Source organism: Caretta caretta, chromosome 2 (assembly GCF_965140235.1).
Source record: "Caretta caretta isolate rCarCar2 chromosome 2, rCarCar1.hap1, whole genome shotgun sequence".
NCBI classification, from domain to species: Eukaryota; Metazoa; Chordata; order Testudines; family Cheloniidae; genus Caretta; species Caretta caretta.
In genome coordinates this window covers 224,044,162-224,065,196 of record NC_134207.1, presented here as the reverse complement: position 1 = coordinate 224,065,196, position 21,035 = coordinate 224,044,162, and the positions used below count along the sequence as shown (strand labels likewise).

Below are 21,035 nucleotides of genomic sequence, written 5' to 3'. Positions count from 1 at the left end.
AACAAGCTAATTTTAATTATCTAGTGTTTTAGCTCAGGCATTTACAGTGAAGTAAGTAAACGTGACAATCCTTCACTATCATACCCAGTGGGGCCTGATTCTGCAACTCTTCTATGAGCAGAATCCCATCAAAGTTAATGGGCATTCTGCACTCAAATTGACTAACAGACTTTATTTGCATTATTGTTAAAATGTGTGACTTGATTTTTTCAGAGATGCTAAATACCTGCAACTTCCCTAGAAATCATAGTGATTGTGATGCTCAGCACCTCTGAAAATAAAGCTGTTGGTCTTTCCTGTGTTGCTAGTGTAAAACTTTGAAAAATGTCTCTTCTTCCAACAAAACCGTTCTATTAATATCTTCAGGTGAGGGACTTTCTAAATGACTTGTTATGGTTATGTTTTAAAGTCAGTGATACTTACAAAATAGCTTCTTAAATAGATTGCTGTAATCCTTTCCGACCCAAGATTGTGTATGAGGTTTTATTGAGGCTGTCAGATAAATGAGGAACAAGTTAAAATCTGAATTTATTATCAGATTCTCTTGACCAGCTATGCTATATCTGGCACAATTCCTAGGTGTGGGCTCTAAGCAGTCTCATGTAGCAGCTTTATGGGTTCACATTTTTGTTTTTAAGGAAAAGTTTTATAATTGTCATAGCAGAAAGATATAGAACCCCACCCCCAGACTAGATGAAACATGGGGTTAACATTCCTGCTTTTCTGGAAGCGTAGATTCTGGTTTCCTGTTTGGCAAAGAATCAAGGCCAAAGCAATTACAATGTGAATGACAGTAATGGAGAGCAGTAAAAGTAAGAGAGTTCAGTTGGTCAAAGTTTTGGATTCCCCCCCCCCCCCCCCCCGGAGTTCCTGTCTGATTGGCTATCCTGTACCTCTTGGCATATGCATGTGTTTGGGACTGATAGTGCATTTGTTGTCTCTGCAGCATACTGATGTCACAAACAGGATTATGATATAATTGTAGGATCAAGCAGCTGGGCTGGAAATAAACTAAATCCTCTTAACATTTATTATTTTATAAAGATATACAAAATTGTACACAAACATGCACTCTTTTTACCAGAAGATAAAGAAAAAATCAGAAAAAATAAACTTTAATTTCTTAAAACAGTAGGAAAAATCCCAAGGGGGAACTTGCAAAGCTTATTACTTCCTGCACATGCTCAAATAAAATGTACTTGCCCTAAACCTAGATATCTGGAATAACAAAATGTCCCAACCAAATACAACACATGTATGGTATTGCTCTTATTATATGAGAATACTTCTGTATTCAGGGTGGCACTTCTAAATTGTGCTAAACCAAATATTGGTACTGGCTCCTATTTCAAAAACTGTATTAATGACATTGGAAGATGCCCAAACTGGAAGAACATGAAGCCTTCATGAATCACAGGAAGGAACATATGCTGTTCATAGATAATCCTAGGGTGTATTGTTTTAAATCAGTGATTTAAATCACTAAGCAGGTAACCTTGATTTTAAACTGTTATGTTGGAAAAGCTCATATTGGAAAAAATAACCCCAACTATACATACAATATAATGGGGGCTAATTTAACTACAACTAATCAGGAAAGAGATCTTGGAGTCATTGTGGATCGTTCTCTGAAGACGTCCACGCAGTGTGCAGCGGCGGTCAAAAAAGCGAACAGGATGTTAGGAATCATTAAAAAAGGGGTAGAGAATAAGATGGAGAATATCTTATTGCCCTTATATAAGTCCATAGTATGGCCACATCTTGAATACTGCGTACAGATGCGGACTCCTCATCTCAAAAAAGATATACTAGCATTAGAAAAGGTTCAGAGAAGGGCAACTAAAATGATTAGGGGTTTGGAACGGGTCCTATCTGAGGAGAGATTAAAGAGGCTAGGACTTTTCAGTTTGGAAAAGAGGAGACTAAGGGGGGATATGATAGTTATATAAAATCATGAGTGGTGTGGGGAAAGCGAATAAGGAAAAGTTATTTATTTGTTCCCATAATATAAGAACTAGAGGCCACCAAATGAAATTAATGGGCAGCAGGTTTAAAACAAATAAAAGGAAGTTCTTCTTCACACAGCGCACAGTCAACCTGTGGAACTCCTTGCCTGAGGAAGACTAGGACTATAACAGGGTTTAAAAGAAAACCTCCATGAATTTATCCAGTTAAGTCCATTAATGGCTATTAGCCAGGATGGGTAAGGAATGGTGTCCCTAGCCTCTGTTCGTCAGAGGGTGGAGATGGATGGCATGAGAGAGATCACTTGATCATTACCTGCTAGGTTCACTCCCTCTGGGGCACCTGGCATTGGCTACTGTTGGCAGACAGGATACTGGGCTGGATGGACCTTTTGGTCTGACCCAGTATGGCCATTCTTATGTTCTTATGTTTTCCATTTATACTTTTTGGTTATTTTCCTAAAGGAAGGTTGAGTTTCATCATTGGTAACTATTAAAACATGTTGGTTTGCAACTCTATATATCCTTTACATTAAATTTGATTCCTTTTGCTAACCTGGGGTCTACATTATATTTAGTCATATTTATTTAAGCAGTTATACTGCTTAACTTACATATATGCAGAATCTTAATTTTTTTACATTTTTATTATGTTAGAAAATGATTCATTATGCATTTCTTATTTACTAGATGGTTAATTTATTTGTGATTGGTGTTCAGCTCTATTTGGATGGAAATTCAAATTCAACTAAAATGCACAAAAAAAGCATGTTTTTTGTTTTTTTGGGGGTTTTTTTGTTAAAGAAACCTTCCTTAAGTGTGCTGGAAACATAAGAAAAAAAGTTGTTTGAAACATGTTTTTCATTAAAAGCTCATTTTATTAAACAAAGGAAACGTTATCTATAGGTAGTAAATTAAACTTTCTGATCACCACATCCTTCAAGATTTTAGCACTAGTAGATCTACTTTTTATTCATAGATTAGAAGGGAAAACAAGCTTTCCTGCTTTTTCAGCTGCTAATTGGTTTCTTAACTTTGAATGACCGAGTCATTGAACTAACTTATTTGAATAAACTGAAATGAAGCAGGTATTTGCTCTGCATCTGCAGAAAAGGTTACTTCTCTGAAAAGACAGTTTAGCTTTTTCAACAAGCTTTGGTTCCAGGTGCTCAGCCAGTGACTTCCATCAGTTAAGTTGTTTGGCTTTTTCTGTAAAACTTGGCAGCAAATATATACTAAATATTTTGTGTATTTAATTTAAATTATTTTAATAGATTTATAATAAGTTTAGCGCTTAACATGGGTTATCAGTTTCAAATTTAATTTTAAATAGGTTTAAATAGGATGTAGAGAACATGAAGGGGAGGAATACATTGAAGTTAGATTGTGTCCTTGCTGATATGAAGGACAGAAAAGTTCTCTGGTCTTGGTTTTCAGAAACTGTTGGTCTGCAGACTGCTTTGGTTTCCAATTAAGATTACTTAAATAACAACTCCTCCCATGCCAATCCTTGTTTTAAAAACAAAACAAAGAAAATATTCTGTTAAGGGTATCTTATGGAACACACACAACCATCATATTTCAGTCAGCATTATTTTATATTAATCAATTGAACTAACAGACTCTGCAACTCAGACAGAAAATTTCCATCCATTTCCAGCATACAAAGACACACAATACACATGCTAACCTCTAACTCATGCTGTAATGCTGAACTTTAATGCCATCTTCAGTCAAATATAGAAACATGGACACTGGTTAAGTACGTGGTGTGGTAACATAAGAACGGCCATACTGGGTCGGACCAAAGGTTCATCTAGCGCAGTATCTTGTCTTCCGACAGTGACCAATGCCAGGTGCCGCAGAGGAAATGAACAGAACAGCAACCATCAAGCAATCCATCCCCTGTGGCTTCTGGCAAACAGAGGCTAGTGACACCATTCCTGCTCATCCTGGCTAATCGCCATTGATGGAGCTATCCTTCATAAATTTATCTAGTTCTTTTTTTGAATCCTGTCATAGTCTTGGATGTTGTGACGGCCTCTGTCAAAGAGGTCCACAGGTGACTGTGTGTTGTGTGAAGAAATACTTCCTTTTATTAGTTTAAACCTGCTGCCTATTAATTTAATTTGGTGACCCCTAGTTCTTGTGTTATGAGAGGGAGTAAATAACACTTCCTTATTTACTTTCTCCACACCAGTCATGATTTTATAGACCTCCATCATATTCCCCCTTAGTTGTTTCTTTTCCAAGCTGAAGAGTCATGTATGAGGAGAGATTGGAAGCTGATCCATGCCCCTAATAATTTTTGTTGTCCTTTTCTGAACCTCTTCCAATATATCTCCTTTGAGATGGGCGGGACCACATCTGCACGCAGTATTCAAGATGTGGGTGTACCATGGATTTATATAGCTGCAATATATTTTCTGTCTTATTATCTCTCCTTTTCTTAATGATTCCCAACATTCTGTTAGCTTTTTTGACTGCTGCTGCACACTGAGTGGATGTTTTCAGAGAACTGTGCAAAATGACTCCAAGATCTTCCTTGAGTGGTAACAGCTAATTTAGACCCCATCATTTTATATGTATATTTGGGATTATGTTTTCCAATGTGCATTGCTTTGCATTTAACTGCATTGAACTTCATCTACCATTTTGTTGCCCAGTCACCCAGTTTTGTGAGATCCCTTTGTAGCTCTTAGCAGTCTGCTTGGGACTTAACTATCTTGAATACTGTTGTATTATCTGCAAATTTTGCCACTTCACTGTTAACCCCTTTTCCCAGATCATTTATGAATATGTTGAATAGGACTGGTCTCCGTACAGACCCTTGGGGAACACCACTATTTACCTCTCTCCAATCTGAAAACTGACCATTTATTCCTACTCTTTGTTTCCTATCTTTTAATCAGTTACTGATCACTGAGAGGACCTTCCCTTCTATCCCATGACAGCTTACTTTGCTTAAGAGCCTTTGGTGAGGGACCTTGTCAAAGGGTTTCTGAAAATCTAAGTACACTACATCCACTGGATTCTCCCTTGTCTACATTCTTGTTGACCCCCCTGAAAGAATTCTAGTAGATTGGTGAGGCATGATTTCCCTTTATAAAAATCATGTTGACTCTTCCCCAATAAATTATGTTCATCTATATGTCTTACAATTCTGTTCTTTACTACAGTTTCAACTAATTTGCCCAGTACTGAACTCAGGCTTACTGGCCTGTAATTGCCAGGATCACCTCTGGAGCCCTTTTTAAAAATTGGTGTCGCATTAGCTATCCTCCAGTCATTTGGTACAGAAGCCGATTTAAATGATACGTTACGAACCACAGTTAGTAGTTCTGCAATTTCACATTTGATTTCCTTCAGAACTCTTGCGTGAATACCATCTGGTCCCGGTGACTTATTACTGTTTTTAATTTATCAATTTGTTCCAAAACCTCCTCTAATGACACCTCAATCTGGGACAGTTCCTCAGATTTGTCACCTAAAAAGAATGGCTCAGGTTTGGGAATCTCCTTCACGTCCTCAGCCGTGAAGACTAATGCAAAGAATTCATTTAGTTTCTCCGCAATGGTCTTATCATCCTTGAATGCTCCTTTAGCATATCGATTATCCAGTGGCCCCACTGGTTGTTTGGCAGGCTTCCTGCTTCTGATGTACTTAAAAACATTTTTGCTATTACTTTTTGAGTCTTTGGCTAGCTGTTCTTCAAATTCCTTTTTTTTGCCTTCCTAATGGTCTCCATCACAGCCAGATCGGCTACATCATGGTGCAAAACTGATTTTGTTCTGGGATTAACAGAGCTAAACCAAGGATCTTCCCCGGTACTGATATTGGAAGTGATCATGACCTTGTGATGCTAAGTCTAAAGAAAATCATCAGGCCAAAGTTCACCAGAATCAAGTTTGACTTAGAAAGACTCAGAGACCGAAACATTGCAGAGTCATTCCAAGCAATGATCAGCGGAAAATTTGCCCCGCTGCTTACTCTAGAGGAAGACGTAGAAGCAATGACCAACAATTTCAATGCTGTAATGAATGAGGCAGCAATGGACATCCTTGGGAGACATCATAAGAACGCAAAACCATGGGTCACAAGTGAAATACTACAAATGTGTGACATTAGAAGAGAACTTGAGAGACAAGAACAGCACTGAGGGAGCTGATAAATACAGCGTAATTGGCAGAAAGATCAAGAAAGAAATGAAGGTGGCCAAGGAGATATGGATTGAAAAACAGTGCTCTAAAATCGAAGAGTGTATCAATAATAAAAATAGAAAACGAGCCGTCCAGGTTGCATAAGATCTGACGAAGGAAAGATGGACCAAAGCTAACACAATTCAAGACAAAGAAGGGAATAGTCTTACCGAAGAAAGGGACATCATCAATAGGTAGACAAACTAATGCTCTAATATATACAACCACCAGACAAATGGAGATTCTAGTGTCTTAGACAGCCCAGATTCAACAGAGGAGGATGACTTTCCAATACTATGTGGGGACAGCTGTGAAATCACTCAAGAACAGAAAGGCTACAGGTATTGACAACATCCCAGCCTAATTGATGAAATTCAGAGGAGAAATAGTAATAGATATGCAACAAGATCTGGCAGAGTGGTGAGTGGTCCGCCAGGTGGATCCAGTCACTAATTGTCATTCTGCCAAAGAAAGGCAACCTGCAATTGTGTCAAAATTACCGGACCATATGCTTGATTAGCTGTCCCAGCAAAATGATGTTGAAAGTCATATTGAACAGATTGAAGTCACAAGCAGACAACATCATCGCTGAAGAACAGGCTGGCTTTCATGCTGGAAGAAGTACCACAGAACAGATTTTCATCCTTTGTGTTCTATGTGAGAAGTACTTACAACACCAGCAGGACATCTACCATGTCTTTGTTGACTTCAAGAAGGCGTTTGACAGAGTATGGCACGAAGCCCTCTGGGCAACCATGAAGAAGTACAATATTGGTCGTAAGCTTATTCTTACTATTAAACAACTGTATGCCAAGGCCAGCAGTGCAGTTCTCGTCAGTGGCACAATAGGAAAGTGGTTTTGCACCACTGCTGGGGTCCAGCAAGGCTGCCTTCTTTTGCCCACACTGTTCAACATATACTTGGAGCGCATGATAACTGATGCCCTGGAAGATCACACATGCACAGTCAGCATTGGGGGGTGAACAATCTCAAATCTTTGGTTCGCTGATGACATTGATGGCCTGGGAGGCAGCGAAGATGAACTTGCCAACCTTGTGAAATGATTGGATGAAACCCTCCGCAAAATATGGCATGGAAATTAATGCAGAGAAAACCAAGCTGATGACAAACAGATGTGATGGGATCAGCTCACATATCACTGTCAGTGGACAAGAGCTGGAAACAGTAAAACAGTTCCAATATTTGGGGGAAGTCATCACTAATGAAGGATCCAAGGCAGAAATTCGTGCAAGAACCGCACAAACAACATCAGGAGTGTCAAAGCTTAAAGCCACTTTGGAGGAATAAGAACATCTCCCTGGAATCCAAACTGAAACTGCTGCACGCATTGGTCATCTCCATTTTTCTGTATGCTTGCGAGACGTGGACCCTTACGGCAGAACATGAATGGAAAATACAGGTGGTAGAGATGAGATGCTTCCGTAAAATACTGGGTATCTCCTACTTCGACCATGTCACTAATGAAGAGGTCTGCAACATCATCACCCAATGTGCTGGGTCATATGAAGACCTCTTGACGACCGTGAAGAAGCGCAAGCTGAAATGGTACAGCCGTGTAACAAGATCATTTGGCCTATGCAAGATCATCCTCCAAGGGGCAGTACAGGGGAAGAGAAGAAGAGGTAGACAGCAGAAGTGATGGATTGACAACATAAAAGAGTGAACAGGAATGGACTTCGCGGAGACTCGAGCACTGACACACAATCGTTAGGGGTGGAGACAATTGATTGTTCATCAGTGATGGTGCCCCAATGACCAATGCGGTTATGGGATTGATGATGATGAATTATATTTTTATACTTCAGTTGCCAGAGTTTATTCTCCTTTCTATTTTCCTCATTAGGATTTAACTTCTACTTTTTTAAAGGATGCCTTTTTGCCTCCCACTGCTTCTTTTACTTTGTTGTTTACTCTTGGTGGCACTTTTTTGGTTCTCTTGATATATTTTTTAATTTGAGGGAATACTTTTAAATTGAGCCTCTGTTATGGTGTCTTTAAAAAGTTTCCATGCAGTTTGCAGAAAATAGGAATTTACATTGCATGTAAATAGGAAAAGTCTGAGATCACTGCTAATGTGGATTCCTGGAAGAGGCAGTCATCCTGAGGATGCTGCCATGTCTTGCTAATGGAAATACGTAGCCTCATACTTTCTAATCAACTCCTAGGGCCCTAATTTTTAAAACATCGATTGTCAAGAACTGTAGGTATTAAGAATACGCAGAGCTTTAGTAAATGTTGACTTTTTAAAAAACACCTCGGCTTTCCATAGCCTTTTTCCTAAGCCAATATTGCTACCGTAAAATTTAAAACTCCCCTGCTTAGGAATATGACTCTGGCATGTCCTATTCAAATGCCAAGACATTTGTATGTGTATGGCTAATAATAATAAGATGTTTTGGATTAGATTGGATCTGTGTGGAATAAAACTAGCTTCTACACTAATGTATTACTGGATATACATATTGTGGATACTTCTCAAATTTGTTAAAAATAATCCAATAATTTATGCTATGGTATTTCTCTTAAAATCATTCTCGCTAAATCTCTTAGTTTCCTCATAGCCTCTCCTATAGATGTTAACAGTAAAATTCCTATTGAGATGTATCTGAAAAATGGATCTGAATTGCTTTGAAAGGTAAACCCAATATTAGAAGCTAATTTTCTAAGCCCAGAAAATAAAACCAAAACCAATCTAAAAGTAGACCACTCTTGTGGACAGGGACATTTACATTTATTTAAAATTTTTAATATCAGAGGTTTTGTGTAATGCAGACATTGTCTTCTATGTCTACCACAGTTGTCCCCTTCCTCCTCCCTGGAGGCTGGGAGTGGGTCCACGGTTCTGGGAGCAGGGGGATGCGGACAGGAGTAAGGGGGCCGAGACTGGGGCCATGGCTGGAGCAGGGTGGCGCTCCCTCCCGATTCCCTGTGGGGGCTGGCCCGGGCTGCAGTCACAGCCCTGCTCCCGAACGCTCCTCCGTGCCTGTCTAGGGCGGCATGCCCCACAGTTTAGAGACGTCTGGTCTACCATGACTGAAACAGAAAGGATAAGTAACATCATTTTACCTTCCTTTTCTGGGGGTTGGGGGGTGGGAGGAAGAGCTCAATTAAAATCCAACATTTATATCTACAGTATATTACAGGGGCTGAATAGACTTAAAATTACAAGTCTGCAGTTTAAGATGTCTGGTATTGTGCAATGGTTTTTAACTGTTGAATTCTCTTGGCTTGTGATGGAAAGTGAGGCTGACCGCTTGGCCTTTCTAGTATTTCTCCTGATTATTCATTATTAGAACATCATGGTTTGGGACATTTCTGCATCAAACATGATGTTAAACTGCTCTGTTCTGTACTGTTCCAAAAAGGTGCTTATACTGTCTTCATCACTGTTAGTATCTGAGCATCTTCCAGTGGAGCACTAAGTGATACAAGATACACAAAATGTTGTACTTATAAGAAGCACACAGGATTTTTATAGGGGAGAAGGCAGCACGCCACATTTATTGAGAATACAACAGTTAGCATATGCTTTTCGATCACACCCTCCCCCCGCCCATGCACACAGTCCTGCCAGTTGATGTTTATAGTTACCAGTCCAGAGTCTGGATCAATCTAGTGGCCAGCCAGATTGGTTGCAGAGGGGAGTAGGGCTCTGTCGGTCGTGATCCTATGCTCCTGGAGTGTGGCAAGATGAACCCAAAGTCCCATGGCCAAGCACTCTGTTCTTATAGTCTTTTTTTCTCTGTTGAAGTCTATGGATTTTGCTGTGTGAAGTTTGTGACTGGTTACTCTGAGCGGGTCATCCTGTCCTAGTTTCGATTTAATCAATTGTCTTGTCTTTAGGGGTGCCAGCCTCCACCTCAGGGTCGTCAATCTGCCCTTCCTTCATTATGCATGCGCACTGATGGTTCTCTGATGTCGTTAAGTCTCTTCACTCCTCCTTCCTTGACCATCTGTCTATAACAGTGGCCTTCACACCTTATCTTTTCCTGGTACATACATTCCTCATTCACACAATCTTTCACGGAGACCTTTAAGAATACAAACAGCAGTACTTTATATCAAGGAAAAGACATTGTAAATTAAAGCTTACTACATCTTATAACTAAAACAATTCACGCTGGGGCCCAAGCCCTCAACGTTCCTCTAATCTATTTAACATAGCCACAATACAGGATCCTGTCTCTTACTAGCTAAACCTTAAAGAACTAAAAGGGCCTAATTTTGTAATGCATGGGAAACAGAATCTCTCCTAGCCCCAAAGGGTCATTTCCTTCTGCTATTCAAATGGGGTGGCTGGTAAAATGAAATCAAGACATACATTAGTACCTCTATTCTTATAATACAAGTATACAATCCTGTGCCTGCAATATCACATGGAGTTCATTCTTTGCCATACTCTTCCCATGGGGAGAATTACATTTGTGGTGCAGTGTATTATTTTGGTACGTTTTGTAGTTGGTGTTGTGTTTTGTATGTACACTCCTATGTGTTGGTATTGGAGAAAGCAAGGTCGAAGAAGTGCTCCTTGCACTTGGAGCAGAAGGTGGTAAAGTTTCTGATGGCCTGTAAGTCCTATGGGAGTTCACTCCATAGTCTCAGACCAGCCCTGGGAAAGCTGCTACTCTAAGCATAAATGAGCTTAGAGCCTTGTAATAGAAAGTTCCATTGCACCTGAAGAGTGGAGCTGTCAACCACGGTTCTCAACCTGGAGCTTTAGGCGATTTTTTGGTAACCTCCATCTTTGATAAAATTAGTCTAGGCTGGAAGATTATACATGGATTCCTTCTGTCAGTATTGCTGTTACATACAGTGTTCTCAGGATTCATCCCTCACATCTTTGTTGTCAGCAGAGAGAAATGTCAAGTGCTTGCAACTCCCCCAGTATTCTGAATTTGGCTACTCTTACAATGGAAGACAAATGGGCTGTTTCTGATTTTGGACCAAACTTAACTGGGAACTCTTTTTGCCTTCCTGAAGTTAAAAAAAAAACAAAACAAAAACAAAACAAAAACAAAAACCTACTATCCTGGTCAGTGACTTGTACAAATGTCTTCAGGTTGGAAGCTTTCTGCTGACCCAGATAAATGTGCAGGAGGAACCACCTGTTTCAATCTCTCTATATAGGCACTCCTCAAATACTTCTTCATCACTTCTATTCTCGGGAATTATGCATGCTCCAGGCAGAGCAGGATGAAAAAGATGGTGGGAGTGAGAGCGGCAGCAGATCCATATGGCTATGATGTAACTGTAGTGGCACATAGAATGGACTTCCATCTTGAATGGTACCTTGCAAGTCTTTGTCTTTTGGCAAGAGTCAATATGGGAGGGTTTAGATTTCTGAAATCCCTCCAAAATCATTTCTTCTATCCTTATTTGTGGTCAGCCTTGTGCTCTGCTTCCTTCGATCTCAGCTCTATAAACCTTCTGTAAAAGTGTACCATCTCCTACAGGTTGGACATGACCTCACTGTTGCAGTCCATCTTGTTTTCAACTGGTGCAAGACTGTAACTTGTCAGGGTAGTCTAAGTATCTCCTCATTTGTGACAAAGTCAAACCAATGGATATTAAGAATGTGCTGTAACTTTTGACACTGAAACTGTTAGTTTCTTCTCCTGACCTGTTAGCAGCCATGTTTTTGCTCCATATAATGGAGTTGTCATCACTACTATGATCACTGTGTCACTCGTATCTTAGGGAATGTCTTCACTCCCGGGGTAAGTCGACCTAAGTTATGCTACTCAAGCTACGTGAATAACATAGCTGGAGTCGATGTAACTTAGGTCGACTTACCCTGGTGTCTTCACTGTACTGTGTCAATGGGAGACGCTCTCTGATCGACTTAACTTGCTCTTCTTGGGGAGCTGGAGTACCGGTGTCAACCGGAGAGTGCTCTGCCATCAATTTAGTGGGTCTTCACTAGACCTGTTGCATCGATTGCAGCAGCATCAATCTCCCTAGTAGTGAAGACAAGCCCATCTTGCTGCCCAAATAGAGGTCTTTGACGATGCTGAAATGCCACTGATGCAAGGCAGATGTGATTTCTTCATATATAGAACCTCCTGCTGTCAACTGACTACCCAGATAGATAAGCTGGTCATCCCTTCACTGTTCTTGCCATCTACGTGCAGTATCTACTGGTCATTCATTTCCGCTTTATAGGAGGCATGCTTAAATTTGGTTTTATCACCATTGATCTTAAGTCCCATAGGTTCTGCACGTCTTCATATCTCTTCTAGCATTAGCTATAGTTGGCCAATAGTCTCTCCGAGTAAGACAAAACTATCTGATTACTTGAGATCCTCTAAAGATGAATCTTTAAATTGCACATCTACTTTGGCCTTAGTCAGCTCTGTTGTCAGGTAATCTATTAGAATATTAAACAACATTAGTAAGAGAACACATTCTCGGGGAACTCCTGATTGTAAAAAAACCAGTCTGTAATATAACTATTTATTTACTTTCACACTGCTAATTGTATCATGATACAATTTCTCCACGAGGCACACTAACTGCTCAGGCAGCCCATACTGGCATAGCAATATCCACTGTGCTGATTGCAGTCGCTTTTGCCAGTGTTCATTTTTTGGATTAAGTTGTAGTCTGCGTTTTGGTGGGATCTGCTCATTTAATTCACAAAAATGCTCATTCTAGTGCTTAAGATAATATCCTGGCAGTATTCTCCATTTCTGTTCTTAAACTGGTGAAAACACCAATAATGGATGTACAGTTAGGAGCTTCAGCTTCTCAAATACACATGTATGGTCATGTCTTTCAGAGCCTTCCTCAGTACACTGCTTCATATCATTCCACCATTGATTATGATAATTCTGACAGGCTCTCTTAACTGCTTGTTCATGACATTTCTTTTTCTTGTCCATTTCCTCCTTTCTTCACTGACTTGATCTGACCTTCCAAGTGCATCCATTCTGCACTGCACCTCTTTCTTTCTTTTTTTTCCCCTCTCCCATAATTTGATACTATGATCTTTGCTTTTTTTTATTCTCCTTTATTCCTAGTTGTGTTCCCACAGTCTCTTATAGAATCCCAAAATACAGTCCCCTCTTCCTCGTGGTAGACAGGTGGTCATCCAATATAAAATAATTATTGGAAATCACATATCTGTTAGTGATCACTTCATCATGCATCTTATCAAAATTGAAGTGTTTCAGTGCAATAGATATCCTTCTCTGGAACTTTGTTAAACAGAATATCGTTGTTAGGATTCAATGCTAATCTTGCTCCAGAATACATTCTTAAATACACATACATTCTATATGGATTGGATATTGAGATTTATACTTCTGGCAATTTGTGTGCGGAAACCAGATAGCCATTAAAAATAGTCCATTTGTGGAAGCATATTTTAGTAGATGTGAATCATTATCTGAACTCTCTTTCTGTAAGCTGTGTGATTCCAGTACCAGTTCAAATCCACCTCTTTCCTGGCCAGTTTAAAAACATAAGAATGGTCATAATGGGTCAGACTGATGATCCATCTAACCTAGTATGCTGTCTTCTGGCAGTGGCCAGTGCCAGTTGCTGTAGAGGGAATGAGCAGAGCAGGGCAATTATTAAGTGATCCATGCCCTGTTATCCAGTCCCAGCTTCTGGTAGTCAGAGTTTTAGGGACACCTAGAGCATGGTACTGCAATCATGACAATCTTGGTTAATAGCCATTGATGGACCTATCCTCTGTCAACTTATCTGTTGTTGTTGTTGTTTTTTTTTTTTTTGTACTCAGTTATAGTTTTTGGCCTTCACAACATCCCTTGGCATTGAGTTCCACAGGTTAACTGTTGTGTGAAGAAGTACCTCTTCTTTCTTGTTTTAAACCTGCTGCCTATTAATTTCATTGGGTGACCCTTGTTTTTTGTGTTCTGTTAAGGAGTAAATACCACTTCTCTCTTCACTTTCTCCACACCATTTATGTGTGGTGTTATGATATTTTCTATCTTATCTATCCCTTTCCTAATGGTTCCTAACATTGTTAGCTTCCTTTGACTGCAGCTACACATTTGAGCAGATGTTTTCAGAGAACTATCCATGATGACGCCAAGATCTTTGAGTAATAACACCTAATTTAGAGCCAATCATTTTGTATGTATAGTTGGGATTATATTTTCCAGTGTGCTTTACACATATCAGCATTACTTTGCACTTATAAACTTAGATTGTCATTGTGTTGCTTAATAATCCAGTTTTGTGAGATCCCTTTGTAATTCTTCGCAGTCAGTTGTGGACTTAACTGTCTTGAGTAATTTAGTATTGCCTGCAAACTTTGCCACTTCACTGTTTATCTCCTTTTTCCATTTATGAATAAGTTGAACAGCACAGGTCCCAGTACAGATCCTTGGGGGATATAGCCTCATATTTATATCTCCTAAGATGACAATATGGAGTTGGGTTGTTGACCTAGATACAATATCTTCTAGCATGGCATAACAAGCATCTTTGTCAGCATCAGGTCTTGCATCATGTGGTGTATATGCACTAACAACTACTGCACATCCTATCTTCAAATTGAAAATGGCAGAATTGGGCATATAGAATAAGCCTGCTCAGTCAGTAGTGCAGATTGCACCTTCAGGGACAATACCAGAGCAACACCAGTGTGCTTGTTAGGTATAACACGCATGCAACCATCAGAAGGTCTTGGTTTTGCATCCTTGTCCATCCCGACTAATAGCTTTAAATGGACCTGTCTTCCATGAACTTATCTAGTTCTTTTTTGAATAGTCTGGCCTTCACAACATCCTTTGGCAAGGAGTTACACAGGCTGATCTATGCATTGTATGAAGAAGTACTTCCTTTTGTTTGTTTTAAACCTGCTGCGTATTAATTTCATTTGTTGACCCCCTAGTTTTTGTGTTATGAGACGGAGTAAATAACACTTCCTTATTTACTTTCTCCACACTAGTCATGATTTTATAGACCTCCATTATATCCCTCCTTAGTCATCTCTTTTCCAAGCTGAAAAGTCCCAGTCTTATTAATTTCTCCTCATATGGAAGCTTTTCCATACTCCTAATAATTTTTGTTGCCCTTTTCTACAATAAGGTCCAACCACTTTTGAGTGAGACACTCTAGTAAATAGCTGGGTGACCCACCTGAAACCACCCCTTATTTTTTTTTATCATAGATACTAAGGTCAGAAAGGACCATTATGATCATCTAGTCTGACCTCCTGCACAACACAGGCCACAGAATTTCACTGACCTGCTCCTACAAAAAACCTCTCACCAATGTCTGAGCTATTTAAGTCCTCAAATCGTGGTTTAAAGATTTCAAGGAGCAGAGAATCCTCCAGCAAGTGACCCATGCCCCATGCTACAGAGGAAGGCGAAAAATCTCCAGGGCCTCTTCCAATCTGCCCTGGAGGGAAATTCCTTCCCGACCCCAAATATGACGATCCGCTATACCCTGTGCATGTGGGCAAGATTCACCAGCCAGATACTACAGAAAATTTTTTCCTGTGTAACTCAGATCCCACCCCATCTAACACCCCATCACAGGCCATTAGGCCTATTTACCATGAATATTTAATTACCAAAACCATGTTATCCCATCATACCATCTCCTCCATAAACTTATCGAGTTTAATCTTAAAGCCAGATAGATCTTTTGCCCTCACTGCTTCCCTTGGAAGGCTATTCCAAAACTTCACTCCTCTGATGGTTAGAAACCTTCATCTAATTTCAAGTCTAAACTTCCTGGTGGCCAGTTTATATCCATTTGTTCTTGTGTCCACATTGGTACTGAGCTTAAATAATTCCTCTCCCTCTCTGGTATTTATCCCTCTGATATATTTATAGAGAGCAATCATATCTCCCCTCAACCTTCTTTTAGTTAGGCTAAACAAGCCAAGCTCCTTGAGTCTCCTTTCATAAGACAAGTTTTCCATTCCTCGGATCATCCTAGTAGCCCTTCTCTGTACCTGTTCCAGTTTTAATTCATCCTTCTTAAACATGGGAGACCAGAACTGCACACAGTATTCCAGGTGAGGAAATGCAGTTGAAGTGGTGATTCCATATCTATAGCCCATCATTTGCATTAGTCAAAACAAAACACATGACTCAGAAGGGTAAGGGATACAGGAAATGTGTGGAGACAAATCCAGTATTTGACCATGTAATGGTCTATTTAAAAATACACAACTTCAGGACCAGTAATAGTTCAACAAAGTATTCTCCACTGGCCTATCTCTCTCCGTTGCTGGGTGTGTTTTGGTGACCTTATACAGTAAAGGGACCCCTCTGATCAGGTGACAGCAGTGTTATCCTGCAAGGATGCATGCAGTATTAAAACTGGCAGGGTAAAGTGTCCCTATCATGAACATGTGACAGTGTGGTAAGAGAAATGGTATGTTGGCAGCACAAGTGATGTGAGCCTCTTTGATAGGAGATGAGCTGTCCTGGTGCGAAAACTTCAAAAAATATACCAGTCCATAAACAAAAAGAAAAGGAGTACTTGTGACACCTTAGAGACTAACCAGTTTAGTTGCATGAAGTGAGCTGTAGCTCACGAAAGCTTATGCTCAAATAAATTGGTTCGTCTCTAAGGTGCCACAAGTACTCCTTTTCTTTTTGCGAATACAGACTAACACGGCTGCTACTCTGAAACCAGTCCATAAACAGACATCTTAACTAATAACATCAGCAAACCTCTTGCTGAATTCGTCACTGTAAAGAATGCATAGGTGAAACACTTCATCTTGGGAGAAATGGATGCATTTGAACACATACACTTTAATAACATGCTAATTATTTTTTCTGTTCCTTGGTGTATCTGTTCTCTGTGTGACTGCCATATGACTCACTCTGTCCCTAATTTCCTTGTGGCAGTCTGTTCTGAATAAATGTTGGGATTGATGAATGTACATGAGATCTTATATTAAAAGACTTGCATTATTGATTTTTCTTTTAAAAATATCCTGTAAATGGGGCTGGAGGAGGAGAAAGTTTTATGTTGTGAAAATGCCTGAATAATAGTCGACTGCCACCCCCCATGTGTGTTAACCATAGAAATATTAGGGGTATTAAGTTGCGTGGGGCTGGAACACTAGTTGGATGTCTCAGATACAGACTGAGCTTTTTTCAGATCTTAATTGAAGGGATGGGGGATATTGAATCTTTAAGAAACAAATCTTAAAGATTTGTGCACAGGTGGATTGGAACATCCTCTCCTCTCAGTGGTGAGGGGTTGGGTTAGCCCTTAGTGGCTTTAGTTACTGAGAACTAGTCCAGTTGAGCATGGGCAGGCTAGGAGCTGTAGTTTATGATGGCGTGTTTGTAGTCCTAGCATATGGTGAGGTCTATTTGTAGATTAGTGTGTGTATGAACAGCATGTTTGGCACAGACCATGGAAAGAGAACCAAGCCATCTAGCTTGTCTTCAAGAAAAGAATGTGTGGGACAACCCAGGATTTCTTCTGAATGTTTGTCTGAACAACCTCTGAGACTGTAGTCCTTCTGGGGAAGGTTAATATAGAATTGCTTTCCCATTTCTCAGTCACTTTGTTAGCTGTGTGTCATCACAACTTTACCACTTTTTAGTTTTGTGCAGAATCATCTTCTCCCAGATAGTGCATAACTGCTAATTCTGTAAAGAGATCTAGATGTAGGTCTAGATCTAGGATATTAAATATCCATGCTGATTTCCATATAAATGTTCAGAGCGGTCCAGAATTTTAACACTTCTTCCATCTCACAAAGTTTGCTGTGTCAGTAGTTTGGAAACTGTTAGAAATTCAAGTGTTTTAAAATATTTTCCCTGTGTGATTACAAAGCTCAGAAAAAAGAGACACCAACAAAATTTGGAGTCCAACATTCAGATGACAAGTTAGGTGATTTCACTTGCAGTGACCCAGAGGACAGATTAATCTATCCGAGTCCTCCGCCTTTGAATACTTTTTTGTTTGTAAATCAGCCACCAGTTCCTTATGGGTGATATTTTACAGTACATTGAGTTTTAAACTAGCTTGTAACAGGAGTCTCTGTGTACTGACACAAAGCTGTGATTTATCCAGGAGACTGCTAGGAAATGATTTTCTAAAGGACATTAAAGCATCAGGTTAGAGTAGACTCCTTTAAAATAAAATACAGTGTGTTGTGAGGGTAACGAACCATGTGCCTCTAAATGTGTTCTGTTCCTTGCTGCAGCTGACTAGGGCACGTGTGTCTTCAGGCGACAAAAACCTCCTTGGTGAGCTCAAAAGTTGGGACTCATCAAAGTGGTTTATTTTTAAATAACCTTTTAAATACAGACATCCCCCTCCTCCTTTCTTTTGTGCATAGAAGCGATATGCAGGCAATCTCCCATTAACATCCAAATCCATTCCACAACCAGTCAATAAGGTCAATGAAAGCAACCCCAGTACTGCTTGCTTCTCTAGAGGTGGGGAACTTCATGGTTTGTGGGGTTTTTTTGTGTTAATTTAGTGCTGGATTTTCAGTTCTGCCTAAGTGAAATCTTTCAGTTATTCCCAGGACCAGTACTATATAGACAGAATAGGCCCATCCATATCAATGTGCCTTAAACCTGACTTGCGGGGGACCTTCTTCTATCGGTGAGAGGGTAACTAATTGTTGTGCTCATTCAGTTCTTGCCACTTAGCTGAGAGAGCCAACAAGAATGCCAAATTTGGTAGAGGTGTATGATGCTATGCGTACATGTTCATTGGGAATGGGATTGAGACCAAAGTCATTTCATATAAGCCATTAAAAAGCTGTAAGATGATGATTTTTGTACAGCGCTCTTCAGACATAAAATTGATCTTGTTTTTTTATGGGCTGGATTCAAGCTAATGATCTAGACGTAACAGGCTTGATATCCAATTACCAATCCATTGTACCATCCAGTTCATTAAACATCTTTCTTGCTGCTCCACTGCTCAGTGTATGTATATACTTGCATATTAAGATTACTATCCACTGATGACCATGGCTTATATCAGACCACCAAAATGTTTGTTCTTTAGTCACTGTGATCTTGGCTAGATTCCTCAAATTCATCATGCATCCATCAAGCCCACTAGAAATCTGGGTGAAGAGTAGGGCTTTGTGAAAATTGTCCCTGAACTAAGCTTTCTTAGGTAAACATATATTAAAAGCAAAATTCCCTTTTGAACTACAGTTGCACAGGTTTTCCACCAGATGGCAACTAAACATAGTCAATCACAACAGCTGAGGTTGAAAGAACATTTTCAAAGAGACTCTCTCTGTTTACTTCTGAAAATAAGATGATGAAAAAATTACTGCATGCAGTGATATAACCTATTTCATGTAATCATGCGTACTTCTATTTTATTACTTTAACTCTTGAGCAGCACGTCTCACCAGAAGCACTATTAAATCTCTTCAACTCAAGAAGCTTGAAATCCCATTTCTTTTCAAAATATTAGAGCAAGCAATTACTGTTGGTTTATTTTTCTTTCATTGTGAAAAATGTTAGTACAGATGGGTCACTGACTTCATGCTGTTATGTTATCCTCTTTGCTCTTTCTACTCTTCCAGAAAAGCAGTTGGCCACTGTTGGAAGACAGGCTACTGGGCTATATGGACCATTGGTCTGACCCAGTATGGCCATTCTTGTGTTCAGTGTGCTGCTTTTTGGGGTCTCTCTTGTTTTGATGTAAAGTATGAATTTACATTATTTTGAATAATGTGGGGAGCTAGGGACTATTTAGTGAGCCTATTAAAACTGATTGTGTATAAAGACACTCTATCTTCCCATGCCCTATATTATATTTATTTATCATTGGAATTCTCTTTGTAGATGTTTTGTTTGTGTTTTGCAGTGACTTTTAAGGATTTATAGGGATTTAAGTATTTGTAAAACACGGCCACTGGTAGATTAAAAATCCTGGGTCAGATTTACTGCCTAAAATCTGATGTCTCTGCCCAGTGGAACAAAGACTGAGGCCCCCTGCTGGTGGAATTGTGGTCATGCAACCACCCTACTATGTCTGGGGACTTTTGAGCTAATTGTGGTGGATTATAAAGTTGAAACAACAATGCCACCAGACTCCTTGTTGTTTTTGTGAATACAGACTAATAAGGCTACCCCCGATTATAAAGTTGGGCACTTTGGTCTGGGGCATTCAGCAGATGTGCTGAGTTAGTGCATAGCCTGGGACAACTCCACTTGTGAAGTGTTCTATACTATGGAGCCTTGACCCAGGGTGGTATTTTGGCTTTTTGTGAAAGGCAAGCCTGTTACTCCTCTCTTCTAAGAAATGTTTCTGTCTTTTACCCCCTAACAGGAACAACCTCTGGGACAGGGTCCCCCATGCTAATTGCGAGTCCCTGACAGTGAACCCAGGGGATGTTTAGGTACATTCTGTGACCTATTGAAGCAGTGGGAGAAACTTTCCATGAGAGATGCTAATATCATGTCCAACCCCCTACTGCTCTGGGGAGTAAAGGATTGAATAACTCTTTAATTTTGATGTCCTAATGCTAGTGTGTGCTACTATTAAACCGCCCGGCTGGCTATGGACAACTTATTGACTTCAGATTTGTTCTTTTCACAAAAAGAAGTCAGACATAGTTTTTGACCTGGTCTATTTCCTTTATAAAGAAAAGCATTTAAAAGTTGTAGCTGTTATAAATGTGAATTATGAGGCTTGGACTGATCAAATAATACACTAGTGGTTAGACTGTCTAGTCCTAAATTTACAAGCTGGAATGTTGCATGCTGTTGGATGAGTCTAAATGATTCTTTTGTTTTAGAGATTTGTCGGGGGTGGTTGTGTTGTGGAGGGGTTGTGTTGTGGAGAGAAAAAACCCTCCAATAAACAACAACAAAAAATAATAAAAAAAAGTGTCTCCCTTGCCCCTGGAAAAAACAAA

General features: G+C 39.7%; 1 protein-coding gene across 6 annotated transcripts in view; it reads left to right on the top strand.

The window, feature by feature from the left end:
• VPS50 (VPS50 subunit of EARP/GARPII complex) overlaps positions 1-21,035 on the top strand; it is a 198,629-nt gene that overhangs the window by 8,675 nt on the left and 168,919 nt on the right. Inside the window, exon 1 of one of the 6 annotated variants that reach the window (XM_048838160.2) lies at positions 349-366. The exons of the other annotated variants lie outside the window; for them this stretch is intronic. The gene's annotated coding sequence lies outside the window, so the exon portion shown is untranslated. Of the gene's footprint in view, positions 1-348; positions 367-21,035 lie in introns of those variants that run through there. 6 annotated transcript variants of the gene reach the window in all.